This window comes from Pistacia vera, unplaced genomic scaffold, assembly GCF_008641045.1.
Source record: "Pistacia vera cultivar Batoury unplaced genomic scaffold, PisVer_v2 Contig1094, whole genome shotgun sequence".
NCBI classification, from domain to species: Eukaryota; Viridiplantae; Streptophyta; class Magnoliopsida; order Sapindales; family Anacardiaceae; genus Pistacia; species Pistacia vera.
The window spans coordinates 217698-235020 of record NW_022195131.1 but is presented as its reverse complement, the minus strand read 5'-3'; the positions used below and the strand labels follow the sequence as shown (position 1 = coordinate 235020).

Sequence of the window (17323 nt, the reverse complement as noted above, 5' to 3'; positions counted from 1 at the left end):
GTTCTTTTAGTTATTCATGAACTATAAATCGGTGTTTTGACGTATGACTTTCACAGCAAAATGATTCGTAATAAAGTATCCAACAAAAGTAACTACCTTATTTATTTTGGTATAGTCATACAAATATTTTGTATATTACATGGTTGAGTAAATCAGTTTCTATTTTCTTTAATGATATAATTTGTTGTGTAACATAGTCTTAATCATAAAACTTGTGTATCGAAGACAAAGAAAGATCCAATATTCTTTAAATGCTTCTATAAATATAAATGAGATATTTAATTACTGTTTTTGCCTTTTGGTTAAGCTTTTCAATTATATAATTTGTTGCATGGTATAGTATTAATTATGTTATTTTTATTTTTAAATTTAGATGAGAGATCTAAAGAACAGAAACAATAAGTATCAAACACAGAGAAGTGTTCTACAAGTTCTTCAAATGCTTCTGTAAATGTAAATGAGATACATGAGGAAAATAGAACATAGAGAATGTCCGTATTAAAAAGGAAGAGAGGTAAAAAATATTATATTAGTGTTACCTATATTTTTTAGATTATGATAACTTAAATTGACTAACTAAATCTATGTTTTTCAGGTGCTTCTCCGTGTGCAGAGCCTGACTCTAATATTTCAAATACTAATGCAGAACAATACAATCGTGAGCCTTGAATCTGACAACATATGTTTAAACATTCAGTTTGTTATATCTTAAAAACATAATGTTATTTCATTATTTTATAAAAATAAAGGTGTAGAACTTTGCCGAACAATTTTGACATTGCTAGTGTTGTTGAAAATTGTGATGATCTTTTTTTATCATTTTCATTCTCAGGTCAGACATAGAAAAAACAAAAGAAATCTTTATTGAAGACAAATAAAGGTTCAAAATCTCGCTCGACAGAAAGAGGTAACAAGTGCCACATTGTTAGTTATACATATTTAAATGTTAACTCAAGTATTAATCTTATTAAAAATTCTAAATCAACAAAACACATCAATTACTTTCTAAAAATAACATGTTATTTCTTTGCACAGTGGAAAAAGAGTCCTGGAACTTTGGTGAACCATGCTACAAGTGCATTCATTGTGGATCAGTCATGTGGTATGAAGAGTGAACTGTTAAGAACCAAGAGCCAACCATCCATTTGTTTTCATTATGTTGTATGGATGGCAAAGTTCAGTTGCCGTTATTTAAATTATCGCCAGAACCATTAAAAGGTTTATTGGATGTGTCTAGTGGTAACAAAGGGATTAGTTTCAGGAGTAAAATAAGAATATACAATTCATTTTTCTCATTTACATCAATGGGAGGGCATGTTGACAATGCGATTAACCAAGGGGGTGGTCCATACGTTTTCAAACTTTGCAGATAAAATTACCACCAAATAGGATCATTACTTCCACTTGAAGGAAGGAAACCTCAGTTTGCGTAGCTTTATATTTATGACACAGAGTATGAAACCAGTCATAGATTAAATTCTATACGAGGTAATACAATCGATGCTACTGTTGATAGGGAATTAGTACAGGAATTGCAAATTGATGTTTGATGTGAACAATGAATTGGTTAAAAGTTTTTGTTCTGTCAGGAACCATATCCATTGGAATGATATTAGAGATGTGCATTTGCGGTTAAAAATGAAAAGGGAAAAGGATGGAAGACAATACAATTTGCCAACAGCATATGAAATTGCGGGTTTAATTGTCGGTGATATTGGAATTTCAGAAACTTAAAAAAATGTGATTGTTCATCATTCGAAAAAAGGTCTTCAAAGAATTTCTTACTTTCATCCAAGCTTTATGGCATTAAGTTATCCAATATTATTTTCGTATGGTGAAAATGGATACAAAATTGACATTAACCATAAAGACTTTCCTGACAAAAAGTCTTCAAAGAGAAATAGGCTAAGCATGAGAGAATATTATGCATTTTGATTGCAGTATAGATTATGTGAAAGGCATACTCTGTTGAAATCAGGTAGATTATTGCAGCAATATTTTGTGGATGCATATATGGCTGTTGAAGAGGAAATATTTTGTTGGATTAGAAACAATCAGAAAAAAATTGAGGAGTGATTTGTACAGTGGGTTGATGGATTCCATTTCAAAGGATGATGTTAATGCATGGTATCTATGGAAATCTACGTTGCTCCCTTCGTCTCACATTGGCAGTCCCCGATATCATGTTCAGAATTATCAAGATGCAATGGCGATTTGTAAATGTTATGGATATCCAGATATTTTTCTAACGTTCACCTGTAATCCCAAGTGGCCGGAGATACAATATCTACAAAATTGTATTGGACAATGTGATTAAGAAAGTAGAATAACTGCAGTTTGCAGAGTTTTTGAGATCAAATTGCTTGAGCTAATGCAAAAGATTAAAAAAGGTGAATATTTTGGTGAAACAGTGGCAAGTAAGTATTCAACGAATAATATTTCTACTTTTTTTACAAATTGTAGTTTGTTGATAATTTATGATATGAAATTATGTTATACCGAGTATTGTTGAACACATTATAATTGTTTTCGTCAGTTATCTACACTATCGAGTTCCAAAAGAAAGGCCTCCCACATGCTCATATATTGGTTTTTCTACATTCCCAATATAAGAATCCTTCAGCATCCAAAAGAGATGAAATAGTTTCTGCTGAAATTCCAAATGAGGAAACTAATGGTGTTACCTTTGCAGCTGTGGAGAATCACATGATCCACGGTCCGTGCGGTGATGTTAACAAGAATTCACCATGTATGGAAAAAGGAAGATGTAAAAAACATTTTCCGAAGAAATTTGTCAATGAAACATCTGTGGATGACAACAAATACCCAATGTATAGAAGACGGAATAATGGAGCATTTGTTGAGAAAAAGGGTATCAAACTGGATAACCGTTTTGTTGTTTCTTATAATAGGAATCTTTTGATTAAGTTTGATGCTCACATAAATGTTGAGATATGTAATCAACATAGATCAATCAAGTATCTATTCAAGTATGTCAACAAAGGGCCGGACAGAACGAGAGTTTCTATGAAAATTGAAAACAATGGTCAACAAAACAATCAATGCAAGATTTTACAAGACAAAGATGAAATAAAGGCATATCTGGACTGCAGGTATTTACAAAATACATCAAATATAATGTTTTTATATTGTTTGTTGATATTTGTTATAAATACATTATTAAGTAATTCAATCAAAAACATTACAGATATATCTCTTCTATGGAAGCTTGCTGGAGGATATATAAGTTTGACATGTATTATAGAGAACCAGCTGTTGAAAGATTGCCATTCCATTTAGAGAACGAACAGACAGTTATTTTCCATCCAAGCAAGTGTTTGGTTCAACTTTTGGAAAGCAAGGTTGTTACGCAAACGAAATTGACTGAATGGATGAAGTGCAATCAACGATACCATTTTGCAAGATCATTCACTTATCCTGATTTTCTAAGCAAATGGGTTTGGAAGGATTCAAAAAGACAATGTTCCCCACGACAAAAATCAAGGTGTATTTTGTATTTCCAGGTAGTGGCAAGAAATATTATTTGCGAATGCTACTAAACATAGTAAGATGAGCAACGTCATTTAAAGATATTCGAACTGTCAACGGAGAAATATTCCCTACATTCAAAGATGCATATTATGCATTAGGATTGCTCGATGATGATAAAGAGTGGAATGATTGCTTGGATGAAGCATCAATGTGGGCTACCGGAAGACAGTTAAGACGACTCTTTGTAACTATTCTTGTATATAATGAAGTGGTGAGTCCAAGAGACTTGTGGAGAGCAAATGCAGAACGCCTATCTGAAGACATTCCTTACATACTTAAATAGAAAATGCGGATGATAGAATTGAGATGCACTAAGGAACAGATTCACAATCATGCATTGTTCGAGATTGATGAGCTCATGAAAAAGGGAGGAAAATCCTTGGCTAAATTCCTTGGAATGCCAATTCCGGACTGTTCCATTTTTGAGAATTCATAGAATAGATTAATTGCTGAAGAATTAGATTATGATATTGACAACATGAAAACAGTGCACAGTGATTTATACAAGGGTCTCAACAATGGCCAGAGACGTGTATATGATTCGATCCTTGATTCTGTCAACAATCAAAGTGGAACACCATTTTTTGTTTACGAACATGGTGGAACAAGCAAAACCTTCCTATGGTCAACAATCATGGCCAAATTAAGATCTAAGGGTAAAATTGTACTAGCCATAGCTACATCAGGAATTATTGCATTGTTGCTATCTGGTGGAAGTGCTAGAAAACGATCAAGTTATGGCAACGGAAACAAAAAATCATAAACATCATGGATCGTTCCTTAGAATCAAGATCAGGGTACAAATTTAACAATCTATGCATTAAATTCAAATCTGCAGAAAAACAGTCTAGACTTAAGAAACCATACCCACGTTTGAAGGCTCCTCCAACTTTATCACCGAATAGGTTTCGCTACCGATCCAAGGGTAGGATCGAACCACCGTTAGTCCGCACGAAGATAACCCCAAGGAACTAAAGAGGGATTTGCTAGATCCTCTTTAGCCTTAAGAACCAAGAACAAAATCAAAATGAAACTTTGATTCAAGCAAAAGAAATCTGGTGTGGGAGAGAAAAAGGGGGCTGGAGTTTTGCTTTGTGAATGAATTGAATTAATTAATAATTTCACAAAGTGTTGCACTTATATAGTGCACACTATGCCCTATTCCATCATGGAATGGGCTTGGGCACCAAACCCAAACAACCCCTATGTCCAAACAGCCCCATTTAGATATTTTAATAATTATTATTGTTATTTCAATTAAATTCAATATATATATATATATATATATATATTAACATTTAACAATAACAATAATTCATTTAAATATATGCGAACACATATTTAAATATAATTTCACTTATTTGATTTTATTAACAAATTAAATAAAGGCTACGACCTCAGCAAATTTAATTGCACTGTAAAATTACCAAAATCTCTTTCGTCTAAAAAGATGAAAATGCCCTTCTTATAAAATGGTTCTTAAATTATCTTCTATGTGTCTGACCTGTAGGCTCCTTATCATATCGGTAATGTTTAGTATCGCGATTAACACTAATTAATCGTCTCACTACACACAGACCAAGATTGGCCCCTAGCAAGGCATCATGGCCACCCGATAGATTCGGATTCAGCGAAGCAGCTACCTGTCAACAATATGGTTACTGTACAATCCAATCCTTTCATCATTCGTTATCTCGACGAGAACGACGCATAAAAATAGTGTCAACCTCGGTTACCCTCGATATTATGTATTCAGTTACTGGACCAATGACTTGAATTATAAACTAGATAGAGCAACAACTCAATCCCACTGTGGCCACAGTTTTAGTGTCATTGCCATTTACTGAATTGTGCCGTGAGATAACTCCCCCCATACCCGACAATGATGAATCCTCTGTCTATCCACCATAATCTTGATACACTTATTGATGCAGCCAATTACTACCGTATTGACAGCTCTGAATAGAACTGCGTCTGGTGGGTCAGTCTAGTGAACTTGCCTATAGCAAGCACCCATGCGTTGCACCAGGTTGTCACCAAACAACCTTGACAAGTGAGATCAGTTACTGCCTTTCGACAGGGTCGTTCAACACCATGATAGTCTTACCGTATTATCTATGCCCTTACTTCAGAATAATACTAGGGATACGAACGTTTCTAGAATGGCCACCATATGTGCTCATAGGGTTCTCACTATCAAGATTTGAAACACTTGATACCCTCATCATAGTTCTACCATTCTAAGGACATATATCAATACATACAATGATGATTTATGTGATATAGAATAAAATGCCTTTTATTGATCAATGAACATTATTACAAAGAGTCAATTCTACAATAATTGATTGGCTCTAAGGCACCAATTCTAACATGAAGAATAGCACAGTCACATTTTCGAATTCCTTTAGATATCATTGAGGAAAGTACATGTGATATCAAAAAGGGGACACAACTGAAAAAACTACTTGCGTAAACAACTTTGATCATTTGGGATGAAGCACCCATGGCAAATAGGTATTGCTTTGAAGCTCTTGATAGAAATCTGAAAGATATTTTGTCTGAAAAAGATCAATAAAATGTAGATAGAATATTTGGAGGCCTCATCGTTGCCCTGGGTGTGATTTCAGACAGATTCTACCAGTTATACCAAAAGGGAAAAAACATGACATAATACAAGCCTGTTTATCGTCATCTTCCTTTTGGAAACATGTAACGGTGTTGACACTTATAGAGAACATGAGGTTGAAGAAAAACTTGGTGAACCCAACAGAATTTGATATCTTGAAGGCTTTTGACGAATGGTTACTTAATATCGGAGAAGGAAATGAAGTTGCAGAAGATGAAAGTTACATCCAAATACCTAAAGACTTGAAAATCGATCAACATACCAGTCACGAAGAAACGATTATGAATGCTGTTTTTTTAGATTTATCTGCTCAGATAAATAATATTGATTATATGAGAGAGAGGAAAATCGACACCCAAAAATGAGACAGTACATAGATTGAACGACTATATCACCCAGAGTCTGCCAACAGAATATATATTTCAGCTCGGATAACACTTGCAAAGCAGCAGGTATCTCAAACAATGATGACATTCTCTATCCCACCGAATTTCTTAATTCTCTGATGTGCTCCGACATGCCTAAACATGAATTGCATCTGAAAATTGGCATTCCAATTATGTTGTTGCGTAATTTGAATCAATCTGATGGTCTGTGCAATGGAACCAGATTTATCATAACCCATTTAGGAAAGTGGTCCATACAAGCAATGATTATCACCGGGTCAAACATTGGAGATATTGTCACAATTCCCAGAATAATAATGTCAAATGCAAATATGAAGTGGCCTTTCAGATTGAAGAGAAGACAGTTACCTGTGACAGTTAGCTTCTGTATGACAATAAACAAAAGCTAGGGTCAATTAGTCAAAGCAGTAGGATTGTATATGAACCATCAAGTCTTTACACATGGTCAATTGTACGTGGCACTATCAGGAATAACTTCAAGACAAGGTATCAAGATTCTGCTAGCCCTGCAAGAAGATGAATCGGTTGAGACATTGACAAATATTATTTTCAAAGAAGTCTTTAAATGTAGGGCTTAATATGTTCTATATTATATGAATCAATATTTATAATAGAAAGGATTGATCCATTGTATATAATATAAGACATTGTTTATGAGAGATTGATGTGAAAAATGAAACATATTTATATGAATATGAAAATGTCACATTAAATGTTTAAATAAATACAGTAGTATAATTTACTTGAAACAAAGATATTTATATGTTTTATATTATTATTGTCAAATACGATGAACACTACATTGAATGAATTATCTGTTATAAATACATATTTTTTACACATGCAATTGATCTATAAACTATCGCGTGACAAACGTCATCAAGATATTTAACATTAATATTACAATTAAACAGTTTAAATATTTACAGAAATAACATTACATAAACTGGAGATTTTGTTTTGCATACACAAAAATTAGCATCAACTGAATATATTCACGTCCATGATAATAATACGATTATAAACACTTGTGAGCCAAATTTTGACAAAATATTGTGAAAATGTTTAACAAACAGTTTAAATATTTACAGAAGTGCCATTAAGTGGACCAGAGAAAGGTACAACAGCATTGCAATCATTATAGTTAAAATTAGATGGCATCTCCTCATTTTTCAACACATTTGTCTCTAAAAAACTAGAATCTTCATTTGAGAATCTGTGCTTAAATTCTTTGACACAAGCTTTTCTGGTGGCCAAAAACATTTCTGATACCGAATCGTAAGCCTCTTCTTTATCTTTCTCAGCTTGTGCAATTAAAGATTTAATCTTATTATTTTCTTCAGACAATTCATAACTTTTCTTTTTAAAGACTTCCTTTTGCTGCGCTCATTTGCAAAAGACTCTTCAGCATTTCTAAATGATTTTTGTTAGTGTTTCAATTCGGTTTTGACCTTTTCAAATGCATCCTTTGATATTTTCAACTGTTCTTTCAATCTGCAAACCTCGACAATCGCATCTTCATTTTGTTTTGTCAAATATGCAACCACATCTTCTGAAACAAGCCAACGTTCTTTGATTTCTAAGAAGCCTTCATAAGCCTATTTCAAAAACAATGAAATCACCTTAACATTATGATGCCATAATTATATATTCACATGATACAATGAAAAAACATTACCTCTTTCCCTAGACCGAAAGTTTTTCTGTCTAGATCTTCTTTACAAAGATTTTTTCATTTTCATTCAGAATTTGTATTTGGACCCTGTTGTTGACAAGTTTTTTGCCGTTTCACCAATTGATGTAATGGAATTTCTTCTAACTAATTATCTTCTTCTTCTTCAGTCAATTTAACATGGTAGGAACTAGAATCAGGTTTCACAGGATTGGAGACTGATGTAGGTAAAATAGAAGTCTGTACAGGCGTTAACGATTCTAACTTAGAATCCCTGCTTGATCTTGCTTTATAGAGTACTTCAGAATCAAGTCTTTGAATAAATTTCATCAAGTTTTTTTGGAGCCATTACTACAATAAAAACAAATGACAATATTACAATATGTACTAAACACAACAAGATAATATACCACTGGTATTTCATAACATGGATTCATAAAACAATGATAGTATTACAATATATACTAAACACAATAAGATAATAAACAAAATCGTAACGAGAAAAACACCAACTTCAGTAGTAGATTTACTGATGCGATAATCTGCAACACGACTACCAGAACAACAGATAAACAACCTGGGTAGAACAAACAAAATCGTAATAAAAAACATACCAATTTCAGCAGTAAAAACTGTAGGGGTGAGCATGGGTAGAACTGGAACATACGGGTAGAACCGAAACTAGAACCTACCCGGAATCGACACTGTGCAGGTATGTTCCGATTCCATTTTTTTGGAACCGACATTGTGCGGTTCCAGTTCCGGTTCGTACATGTGTAAGAACCGGAAGAGGAATCGAAACCTGAAAAAAAAAACCTACAGCAGGTACCCAGCTTGGAACCTGCAATGGGTACCTTTTTTTGAAACCTAGGCTAAAATGAAATATCTGTGAAGAATGAGGGTCTATTGAATTTTACATATAAAAAAATTAAAATGGAAAAAGTTAAATTTTTACAATAACCTAATTAAATAAATATACAATTATACTTATTACATATAAACTACACCATATAAAAAACTTTAATATATTATAATATATTAATATTAAAGCTTTGATTAATTAAGTGTATAATTAGAATTAGGACCAATTAAAAATATTTTAATTTTATCAAAAGAATTATTTTTGAATAAAATAGTATATTTGATTGAATAATAATATAATATTTAGTTATTTACTTTAATTATCAAGTTCAAAGTATATCTGTAGTAAATTAGTAATTAATTAATTATATAAAATAACTTGATAAACATTAATACATTACTAGTTAAATGATTATTTAATCAATTATAATATTACATTATAGCTAAATGATTACTTAATTAGTTATAAGTTTATAACATTACATTAATAATTTAGTACATTACTTAATTAAATAATTAGAATTTTAATTAATTATAACATTACATTATAAACAAATGATTACTTAATTAATTATAACATTCTATTATAAACATTAGTACAATACTTAATTAAATGATTAAAATTTAATTAATTATAATATTACATTAAAGATTTATAGTATGATTACTTAATTCATTATAACATTCACATAATTAATTATATCATTACATAATTAAATGATTACTTAAGTAATTATGACATTATTTTATAAACATTAGTAATTTATTACATTAGCACAATACTTAATTAAATGATTAGAAATTTAATTAATTATAACATTACATTATAAATTTATAATATGATTACTTAATTAATTATAACATTAGTACAATACTTAATTAAATGATTAGAAATTTAATTAATTATAATATTATGTTAAAGATTTATAGTATTATTACTTAATTCATTATAATATGATCACATAATTAATTATAACATTGCATAATGAAATGATTACTTAATTAATTATGGCATTATATTATAAACATTAGTAATTTACTACATTAGCACAATACTTAATTAAATGAATAGAAATTTAATTATTTATAACATTACATTATAAATTTATAGTATGATTACTTAATTAATTATAACATTTTATTATAAACATTAGTACAATACTTAATTAAATGATTAGAAATTTAATTAATTAAAACATTACATTATAATTAAATAATTACTTAATTAATAATAACATTACATTATATTATAATAACTTAATTAATTATAATATTATATAGTTAAATGATTACTTAATTAATTATAAATTTATAACATTATATTATAAACATTAGTAATTTACTACGTTAGTACATTACTTAATTAAATGATTAAAAATTTATTTTATTATAACATTACATTATAGATTTAAAGTATGATTGCTTAATTAATTATAATATTTCATTATAAACATTAGTATAATACTTAATTAAATGATTAGAAATTTAATTAATTATAATATTAAATTATAGATTTATAGTATGATTGTTTAATTAATTTAATTAATTGTTTGTGTTTTTAGTTTTGATTGAGGAATTTAATGTGAATTGTGATGAATTGATTGAATTCAAGTGTTGCTTAGAGATTAGAGGATTTATAAGTCACATTGGACACAAATGAATGAGTAATCAAAATTTGTTAGGGGTGTATCTGTAAACTTTTAAGGTATTTTTGTCATTTTTTAAACTAATAAGGGGTAATTGATTTTTTATAGGGTACTTGGGAAAGGAACCGAAACCTGCATTTTAGGCTCCAGTTCCTTGAATTTAAGAACCTGCATTGTGCGGTCTCGATTTCGGTTCCTTTTTTTGGGAACCTGCACTGTGCGGTTTCGATCCCCCCGAAAAATGCAGGGTACCCGGAACCACTCACTCATAGTAAAAAGATTGACAGAATAATTTGCAACACAACTGCCAAAGAAACAAAGAAACAACGCGAATATAATAAATTATTAGCACAACTATCTAAGAACAACTTCTTATAACAATAATAACAAATCTCAGAGCTATGTAAGAATAACATGCACTTTAATTAAAGTTAAAATCGATGACAAATTAATTAGACCAATGTAAAATAAAAAATGACATTGTTACTGTCACTTAAGAAAATGTACTTACTTATCTCAATTTCAGTCAATGATAAAAGACGGATGTAGAAAATGCGACAAACAAACTAGGACAAATGCTCTTAATGCTGAAACTAACATAGAGAAAACCCTAAATCCCAAAATTTACTTCAAGTAATTAAATATCAACAACATTTTAAACGACAACGTTTTTCATTACTTACGAATTTTACAAAGCCAAAATGACAGCGCACTATAAAACTTTAATATTACCATTTCAGTCGAGCAATATCAATGTGACTTAATATAAACCTATAAAGGAAGGTAAATGAAATATTCCTTCAAAATCTCACCATCAAATACTTAATCTCACAATACAAATGAATTTGACACTAACGTTTACAGAACCAATAGAATTTCAAATTCAATAACATAAGCAATAACAATTCCCTACATAAAATAACATGAATCGGAAACAACATTTCCAAGTCAAGGTGGAAAAAATGTAGATATATAAATATAATAAATTAAAAATAGAGAAATCCTTGTAATTCAATTCTAAGTATGTAAATGATAGATAAAACACTTGAGTGTGTATTGATCAACAACAGAAGATCAACTTAAAGCAATAAGAAGTGAAATTTGACCATATGTACAAAATCATACAAACAGATGATGCTTTTCTAATGGGAGAAGATCGTCACGCAAGCATTACAATCTTGACAAACTAAGACAAAAGCGTTAGGAGGATGACAACCTAAAACCCAACGGACCAATTCTATATATGCCTATTCGAGAACATATTATGTAGATATTATATACAAGCAAAACAACATGTGAAGAAGAAGTACATACGCTATAGTTTCTGACCAATAAATTATAGTCTCTATAGTGTTCTAATCAAAGAGCAAGAGACTTTGTCTCATCCATTTTCCATAGGCCTTTCTCATACTTGTACCACCTTAGAAAGCCTTCATCACTTCGGGTATACTGGCACATGATGCACGAGGGCTTAGTACATATTAAGGACTCACGTAATCGAGCAGCCTTTTGCAAGATAATTTTATCTAACTTCTTAATAATTTTTTCGGGCAACGATGGAGGAAGCAGTGGACCTTCTATCAGAAGACAATGTGACATGTTGAGGATTTCTAGGTTTGGTACGTGATAAGTTGCATAATTTAAGTGTTTTTAGGGTTGTTTTGATGTTAGTTTAGTTAACTTCTCATTTGTTTCCTTTGTTTTTGTTAAGTTTGAGATATGAATGGTTACCTATTAATTTCGATAACTTTTGTGTTTTTTTAGGATTTGATTGAGTTGATTGGAGTATTGGAATGAAATTGAGACTTAAAGCTTGAAGAAGTTGAGATTACCCTTCAGTCTTGAAGGCCACGACCATGCCTTGGTAGTTCACCATGGCCACGGTGATGGAACAAAGGGAAAACAAAGAGACCAGGAAGCACCACGGCCTAGGCTGTGGTGACTTAAATTTGGCCACGGCCAGGGTTGTGGCGGAAACTATTAGGGCGTTTTTATCAGTTTTTCTTTCCTTTTTCACTTAGGACTCTTTTGGGTATTTAAGTATAATTGAGATCACTTGTTAGGGGACGAATTTGCATATTTTTGAGAGGAGAAGACGCATTCTTGAGGCTTGAAGACTAAAGATCAGATTTAAGAGTTTGATTTTTATTTCTTTTCAAGTCTGAATATGTTTTCCTTCTTCTCTATTTATTTCTTTGTTCTTAGGATGGAGTAAATCTCTTTTGTTAGGGGAGGATGAAACCCTAATTATGTTTTGAACAATTTTTATTCTTAATACCAGATTTATATTTATGAATGTGTGCAAGAGTTTAGGTTTAATGCTTTATGAATATTGGATTGATTCAATTACCTTAATGATGTTTCGAATAGAGAAGTTAGGGTTTATTGCTTAATTCATAGTCATAATTGTTTTATTTGTATAATATTGCACAACATATTAAAACTAGAAGTAATCGAATAGAGATTCTAGGATTAATTTGTGGTCCATCTAATTCATAACTGAATAGGGCAAATTAATCGTAAGGGATTGATGAATTTATGCTTCTTAATTTCAGAGTAACCGAATAGGGATCTGTATTAAGTTGAATATTATGCTTGAATAAGGATAATTGGCTTTAGAAGAATTCTACCAATTCATAGCACAAACAGGTATTAAGAGTGGCTGTCAAGCATAATTAGGGGGAAATCTGTACCCTAACTTCATTAATATTGCAAAGTTTATCACATTATTTATTCGTTTAATTTAGTTATTTTTAATCCGTTACTTTTACACTTTAAGATTTCGTTTTCTCAAATAACGTGTAGGTAGTTTTAGGTAATTCCAAATATTCGCTTTGATTTCTGTGGGACGATACTCAAACTCATCACTTTATTATTTGAACACGACTAGTGCCCTTGCTAAGGTTGATTTAGTCGCACAAAGTTTCGTTTGGGATTGTATCAAAAGTACAAGTATAATAACCACCATGCAACAAATAAAAAATACAAACAAAAAACATACAAATAAAATAAACACCCAAAACGACAACGCACAGTAAAACTTTAATATTACCACTTTAGCCGAACAATGTCACTATAACTTATCATCAAAATATAAAAGAACTGAGACTCAAAGATTCCTTCAAAATCTCATTATCAAATACTAAACTTGACAATAGAAATGAATTTCACAATAACAATTACAGAATAAATAACATGAATTGAAATATATAAAATACTCAATTGCGTATTAGTTTGAAACTACATTTTGAAATAACATTAATGAATAACGAAAGATAAATTTGAAACAACAGAAAGTAAAATTTTAACATGTGTACATAGTTATGCAGACAGATAATACTTTTCCTATGGGAGAAGATCATCATGCAAGTATTACAATGTTGACGACCTAAAACGAAAGCCTTAAGAGGATGACAACCTAAAACACAACAGACCAATTCTATATATGCTTATTCAACAACATATTATCTATATATTACATCCAAGCAAAACAAAATATTAAAATTACAGCCTCTACAGCATCCTAATCAAAGAGCAAGAGACCTGGCCTCATCCATTTTCCATAGACCTTCCTCATACTTGTAACACTTCATGAAGCCTTCATCACTTCGAGTACGCTGGCACATGATGCACGAGTGCTCAATACATGTTAAGAACTCACGTAATCGAGCAGCCTTTTGCAAGATAATTTTATCTAACTTCTTAATAATTTTTTCGGGCAACGATGGAGGAAGCAGTGGACCTTCTATAAGAAGACAGTGTGACATGTTGAGGATTTCTAGGTTTGGTATGTCATCCAGTATAAGCAATAGGGCATCCTTAACTATCATTGAACATCTCAGGCTCAAAACCTTCAAATTTGGAAGAAATTTGGCTATCGTAGAAGCAAAGAGAAAGTCAAAAGACCCATGACCTTCAGTTCACTAAAGTTTTTGCAATTTAGGGCTATTTCCTCTATAAGATAAGGGGGATTTGTTATACTAGGCATTGTTAGGGATTCGAGAGATCTCCATGTACGAATGGCCTTGCAAATTACATCCTTCTTTATTCTATTCCAAGCTGGCATAATGAGACACCTCAGATGGGGCCACCTGTAGACAACAATATATGGTGCGTTACTTCCCAATTCACTGTACCAAAAAGAAAATTAAAGTTGATGATCACTAGCACCAAGGGCAATGCCAAAGACTCAGTCAATAAACAACGAGAATAAAAAGACAAAATTACCTTTCAACAAGGTTTTAAACAAAAACATAAAAAAATTACCTTTCAACAATATAAGTAAATTGTTCATCCCCTGCATACAAATTGAAGTGAAAAATCAAGGTTCTTATCTGTCCCCAATTGAGACTCAATGAAATTTTCAACAAATGAGTCAATGCCTTATCAGAACACCAATCCATATAGACATATGGCTCTAACGGGATTTTGATAAAATTTGATCTCAACATTGACAAATCAAGAGTTTTCAAAAGCAGAGGATCACGGTAAGCTGAACGCCATGAATTACAAACGTGAGCAATGCCCGAAGTCAATTGCAAAACATCAAAACACGAGAAGATTTTCACCAATAAGTCAATGTTCATATCCTCCCATCTTCTTTCAACAGAGACACCCTCTTTCATTTGACCAGTTGCCTAATTATCTCCTAGAACTTTCAGAGCATCAGACACCTGCATAAGATATGCACATAATTCATGTATGATGCAAAAAATATCATTCAATACATTAAGTTATATGAATTTAAAAATATTCGTATTAATCGATTGTATCAAATACTTAATATACCTATGTAGAGATATAGAAGAATGCAAACCGTTTACACTTAAGATAAATTAATACTTAACATTAAATGATTATGAACAAAAAAGTTTATATTCGTTGAATAGAATAATCAATTTTTCTCTGTAGAATGAACAATAAAGGAATGATATCTGATATATATAACAAAATCGAATAATTAATGTTCAACAAAATAAAAATACCATCATTAATTTAGAAAAATACTAAAAACGAGTTTAAAAAATAATAATGCTAATTCTCATTAATAATTAACACAATACTATCTACCAAATCCAAACACACAGAAAACTGTTCGCTATCCAATATCTACACAAAAATTATATAAACCACTAACACCATAACAACTTTATAATTACAATATACTTACACCCCCCAAAAAAAAACCACTAGAACAACATGATTCCTTACAAAATAACAAAAACACAACCCACAAACCTGTTACAATTACCATCACAAATATTGCAACGAATCATTGCAAAAGCAATTCAAAATAACAACATCACTCTTCAAGCAATACGATTAACGTAAGTTTTACTAATATCATCATGTTTTGTTAATCTGTTAATTTCATTGTTTTGTTAGTCATATAGAAAACCGTATTACTCCCAACAATTGAAACGGATTATGTCGAATCACTTGTGTCTTAATTGTTAACAACTTTCTAATATATAAAAACCAAAATACATGTTAGAATGAATATTTAACTGAACCATATTTTTCACACTTTTTTATTGTTAACTTCTTCATCATACAAGTAATGATATTATGATTACCAATTGTTTGAAACTATTATTTACATCTTTTTTTTTTTTTGTTTTTTTTGTGTGGATCTTGTGTTTGAAAACCATTATTTAACTTACAATTTACAAGTGCAAGTCTCTAAACCAACAGTCAAACGTAAAACAAGTCTTACATAGAAGAAACATCTTCAAACAACGACTCAAACTACCAGCCATAACAACTGCAGGGCTTTCAATTCTGAAGATCCTTGCAAAAGTAGAAAATAACCATGCTTCACTACTGCTTGGACTGCATTTGTTCTTTGTAGAACATGATAGAAATAGAGGATTACAACTACTTATTGCATCTTGCAAACAAGATAACCAGCAAGCAATATATCAAACTGCCGTTGCTCTAATCACTATGCATGACAGTAGAGGTGTAAAAATTCTAATTAAATTAGTGAAAGTAACCAATCAATTCCACAAACTGAAAAATTATAGGGAAGTGTTCAAGTCCATGACTCCAACTGCGACAGTTCTCATTAAAAGAAGAATATTTCGGATTTGCAACTAAGAGAATCAAAATCGTATACATTGGATTAGACCAACGTCACTAGAAAATGTCACATGTCCAAAATGTAACATAGATTACCAAATAGTATGTATGAAATATAATTTTTAGTGAGCTCTTTATATTATTTATTACATGTGTAAAAATATCTCAATAAAAGTGTTATTCTCTAAATTCAATTTTATCATTGGATTGTCTACACATGCTTGACAAACATCAATCTAAATATATTATAATGTAAATTAACAAAATCTATAAATAAACATTCCTATCGCACATTGAAAAAAACTTCAATTCTATTACGAACCAATTTAAATCCCACGCCGAATGATAACATTCACTTGAAGCACGACCAGTGAATCATTATTCTCTATACAAACAATATATTATAATATCATCATCATATTTCTAACTTGAATACTTAACGAAATAATTGTTATGTTTGTTTCCATTTCGTATC

General features: G+C 30.9%; 1 pseudogene; it reads right to left on the bottom strand.

Moving 5' to 3' along the window:
• Window positions 1-14294: 14294 nt before the first annotated feature.
• On the bottom strand, window positions 14295-15392 carry LOC116137481 (annotated as a pseudogene).
• Window positions 15393-17323: the final 1931 nt, after the last annotated feature.